Consider the following 5,372-nt stretch of genomic DNA (forward strand, 5'->3'; position numbering starts at 1 on the left):
TTTTCCCCACACCAATTATTCAGATGAGGCCTTAACTTAAGGAATCTATCAGTTAAAGCTTGCAACCCTTCCTGGGACACTTCGCCTCATCTTAGGGAAAGAATATTCAAGGCCGGCTCTACCATTAGACAGATGCTGGAAGTGGGGGGTGTCAGAGAGTGCCATATGGCTTGCGATGTGAAGATAGTCTGCTGCTCTCAGGTGTGGTGGAGGATACTATCCTGTGGCTGGTGTTCTGAGTAATTTTCAGCTGCCAGTTTGGTCCATTTGTACTTATGGCAGTGCCGGCCCACACATGAGGCAAGGTGTGGCGACTGCTTTGGGCAGAAGAATCCATGGGAGCAGCAAATCCAGCCTCCCAGGAATGCCTCACCCACTGCTGCAGCAGCAGTGGTAGCGATGGTTGCAGTGTGTTCCTCGGAGGCCGGATCTGTCGCCTCCTCAGCAGCCCCCCCCACCCAATGCTGCCTCTACACTAGCCTCTTGGCAAATAGGAGGCTCTGCTGGTCTCCTCCCACCCTGGGAGGAAATGGCAGGGGCTGCCCTCTGGAGTTTCCTGGGCTCTGCACTTGATTCAGAGTGAGTCGATCCACCCTCCAGTATGATGGCCTTGAATTCCCACTTCAACCAGCAAGTAGGTTTGATCTGATTTTCTCCTTCATTCCTTGTTCCTTCACCCCTTCTTCCCTGGTGAAGGGAGCACCATTTTGCAGTTCGCTTCAGGTACCAAAACAGGGACGCGGGTGGTGCTGTGGGTTAAACCACAGAGCCTAGGGCTTGCCGATCAGAAGGTTGGTGGTTCGAAACCCCGTGACAGGGTGAGCTCCTGTTGCTCGGTCCCTGCTCCTGCCAACCTAGCAATTCGAAAGCATGTCAAAGTGCAAGTAGATAAATAGGTACCGCTCTGGCGGGAAGGTAAACGGCCTTTCCGTGTGCTGCTCTGGTTCGCCAGAAGCGGCTTAGTCATGCTGGCCACATGACCCGGAAGCTGTACGCCGGCTCCCTCGGCCAGTAAAGCGAGATGAGTGCCGCAACCCCAGAGTCGGCCACAACTGGACCTAACGGTCAGGGGTCCCTTTACCTTTACAGGTGCCAAAATGTCTTGGGTCGGTCCTGACTCATGGAGAGCAGCTCCCACAATGGGGTTTGGCATGTATCGGCTATCGATTTAACTTGAGCGTGCTGATTACTTTATGAACAGCTTGATCCACAGCTCTCTCGAGCTGCGTCAGGGCTTGCATATAAGCTGTTTTCGTTCCATTGTCCTCAGCTGCACTGATGCTGGCTTAAACCCAAGGATTTCGACCTTATTGAAGGTTGGGCTCCCATACTGGCATTAAGGTTGCTTTTGATGATGTGAGTCTCATACACATTTAATCAAAGCTTCAGTGAACGGGCATCTCCCTCTGGCTGCCTATTTGGGCTAATTCACACAGGTATGTCAAGCCTCTGAGAGATGGAATATCAGCTGGTGATTTGCATGTGTGAATCAGCTGCAGCAGGCAGAATTTTCCTTTTGCCAACCACAACACTTTCCAGTGGACTCAACTTGCACATTCCGTGGCCCCATCATCAAGGGATTGTTTGTGAATGCACACTCATCACTTGATGGCTGCAACATCTTATATATAGCTTGATGTGGGAATGGACCCCCTCATCGGGGTCCAGCCATCAAGTAGACAGCAGTCGAGTTAAGGGGAATCAAATTATAACGAGGTCAAGTACCTTTGTCTGGCTAAAACTGGCACATGAGCTATCTCTGTTCCTAATGTGGTCAGCTCTGGACATGGTAAAATGTGTCCTGGGTACATCAAGGCTAGATTACTACAATGCTCTCTGTGTGGGGCTGCCGTTGAGAACAGTTCAGAACATACAGCAATTAAGGCAATGGCTGGAGCCAGATTGTATGTATATGTGTCTCTCCCATGACGGCTGTTATTCCTGGCTCCCAGGCACAATCCTAGGTGCTAGTTATCCTCTTCAAAGACCCAAATGATTTGGTTCCAGTATACAGTGGTACCTCAGGTTAAGTACTTAATTCGTTCCGGAGGTCTGTACTTAACCTGAAACTGCTCTTAACGTGAAGCTGACTACGACCCGTACCTGTGTCTATCTAGGTGTTCAAGGAACTATTGATACATGGCTCAGCTTCTTCTTTCCAAGACAGCCAACCCCCCTCCTGCTCTCTTTCTGGTAGGTTATTGCATTCTCCAGCTGCGAGACCCTGGAGAGCTGCTGCCGATCAGAGTAGGCTCTATTGGGCTGCAGGGACAAATAAGTTATTATCGTATTTTTTGCTCTATAAGACGCACCAGACCACAAGACGCACCTAGTTTTTGGAGGAGGAAAACAAGAAAAAAATATTCTGAATCTCAGAAGCCAGAACAGCAAGAGGGATCACTGTGCAGTGAAAGCAGCAATCCCTCTTGCTGTTCTGGCTTCTGGGATAGCTGTGCAGCCTGCATTTGCTCTATGAGAGGCACACACATTTCCCCTTACTTTTTAGGAGGGAAAAAGTGAGTCTTATAGAGCAAAAAATACGGTATATAAAATGGCTTCCTCTCTTCTTCTTCTTCTTCTTTTTTAAAAAAGTGTTTTGTCTTCGGTGATAACGTGGGAAAAGTTTGGAAAAGATGCGAGTCCCCAACCGGCCGGGATGGTACACTTAATGAATCTGAACGGCGAAAAGTGTTTGCTTGCAAATGTAAATATTACTGTGGAGGGAAGTTCATTTACAAGAGAATTGATTAAAGTTTCTGTGTTTACCAGACCAGCTAGCTCAGGCAGGCAAGCTCATTAGATGGAGCGGCGGGGGTCCCACTCCCAGCCCGGCTGGCGGGAGGACAGAATCCCTGACAGTGCAGGAGTGGCTATTAACACTCTTGTGCCAAATACTGCGTTCAGTTTGGCAGCAACCACTATGCTAGTCTCTGGAGGAGCTGAACTAGGGAAGGTCTACCGCTCATCTGGTTGGCATCAAGCCCAGCATGATGTTCTCACTGTGACCAACGAGACACCTTCAGAAAGCCCACCAGGAAAGCACCATGTATGAAAATCCACCCAACCCATGGTCCATAGATTATGTGGCAGAACATGTGTTTTGTACGACCACAGGCCCGGTCTTCAGTTAAGAAAGAACGCTACATAGCAGAGCTGGAAAGGACCTCTCCCTGAGGGCCTGCCCATCAGGAGCAGATGGTCCCAGTGGTGCAGAACCTCCTGACAATAGTGCTGTTGCCACATACCTGCGTGAAAGCTCAGTACTGTACATAACAGATGAAATGGAGAGTAGAGTCCATGAGGCCTGATAGGGTGGAAGGTAGGGAGGTCAACAGTAGGGGGAGCCAGAGCCAGCCAAACTAAATCCACATTCGCAACATACATTTAAAGCACTATGGTTCCACTCCAAATAGTCATGGCTGAGAGTTGTTAGGAGACCCCTATTCCCCTCCCAGAGCAGCAATTTCCAGAGTGGTTTAACAGGCAATTCCTCTTCACAGGGAACTCTGGAAATTGTAGCTCTGTGAAGGTAACGGGTCTGCTAACAATTCTCTTTAAAAAATAAATAAATTATTTATACTTTTCAAGTTTATACATTTCATTAATTTTACAATCATTTTAACATTTCAAAGTTTGATGTCCTGCTTTCTGTGGTTCCTTAAATTCATTTCTTAAGATCTTCTGCATATCCAAATTCATTTAATTCACTCGTTTAATTATCTACTTCAAATATATACTTTTGTGAAACTGCAGGTTATTACAATAATCTTGCCAATGCTTTTATCTGTTTGCAATTTATCTGTAAATATTCAATAAACCATTTCCATTCCTTTATAAAAAGTTTGTTACCTTGATTTCTTACTTCTTCCGGTAAGTTTGGCCGTTTCTGCATATTCCATAAGTTTTTGTACCCGTTCTCCCTTTGCTGCTCTTTCCATTTTGGGGAGAAGAGCATTCTTGCTGCTGTAGTAGCATACATAAATAAATTCCTATACAATTTAGGTAGTTCTGTCCCTATAACTCCCAATTTGAAATTGAAATTCTTTATTGTCACTTGTACAACTTGTATACAGTCAGATTACACGAGCACCCCTCACTCAGCTCTCTTAGTCTTAATTCCCCTCGTTTACTGACGCACACCCACCAAACCCGAAAGTCGGTTGCCCTGTTGTTATATTTTCATTCAGCAGCCTAACAGCCCACGGATAGAAGCTGTTCTTTACCCTGTTGGTGTGACTAATCATGCTTCTTTATCTTTTGCCTGAGGACAGGAGATCAAGAAAGTGCCAGCCAGGGTGTGAATCATCCCTGAGAATTTTCCTCACCTGAGGCAACGTTCTTCTGCAATGTCATCCAGTGGATTAATGGGACAGCCCATAATATCTAGTGCTGTATTCACCACCCTCTGTAGGCACTTCCTGTCAATTGATGTCAAACCAGCGTACCGCAAGTCCCAGCGCCCCTAACAAACTACAGCTCCCAGGATTCTTGAGGGGAAACCATGCCTGTTTAGATTCATTGTGCTTTAAATCAGTGTTTCCCAACCTTTTTTGGGCAAAGGCACACTTGTTTCATGAAAAAAATCTCGAGGCACACCACCATGCCAGATGGGGAAAGGTCACTTTTTACTTATATAAAAAAATTTTTGAAAATAGTAACAGCATAGAAGGTAATGGTTAGGCTAGCATCCCTCTTCCAAATATGCTAGGTTTTTATTTGCAGGGACTGTTCTACATGGGAAAGCATTCAGCACTGTCATTCTCCCATCTGCCATCTGAATTGGTACTATTCTGGGTCAACTTACTCTGCTGCATGTGTAGATGAAAATGGCACCAAGTGTGGGGGGGGGGGACAGAACAGGTTTCAGATACAGGATATTAAGCATACACGTACTTCAGATTGAACTGGTTGCTTGCTTTGCAAGTTTTCATTTCCCAAATGACTGCCTTGGCAAACGCAATACCTACCAGGCTCAACGCCGGTCTCGCGCTGCCGCTTCCCGCGCTCTCAAGGACCCGGGAGGAGGAAGGCGTGAAGGGAATCCCGAAGGCGCGAAAACCTCGCGCATGCGCAGGCCTTCCGCCTGCGACAGCCCAGTAGGCCGGCCGAAGCGAGCGGCGATGGGATGTGGGAGGGAGGGAGCTCGCCGCCCCGCGTGTGCCTATGTGGGGCATGTTACAGCCCCGTGATGTCAGCGCCACGCAGGCAGCCAGGCAGGCAGACGGCGAGAGCCCCGCGCTGGGCAGCCTCTCCTCGCCGCCGCCGCCCCGCCTCTCGCTGCCCGATTCGCCCGCCTCCCTCCCATGGCACACCAGGCAACGTCTCGCGGCACACTAGTGTGCCGCGGAACACCGGTTGGGAAACACTGCTTT

The sequence above is a fragment of the Podarcis vaucheri genome (assembly GCF_965113315.1).
Source record: "Podarcis vaucheri genome assembly, chromosome: 3".
Classification (NCBI taxonomy): domain Eukaryota; kingdom Metazoa; phylum Chordata; class Lepidosauria; order Squamata; family Lacertidae; genus Podarcis; species Podarcis vaucheri.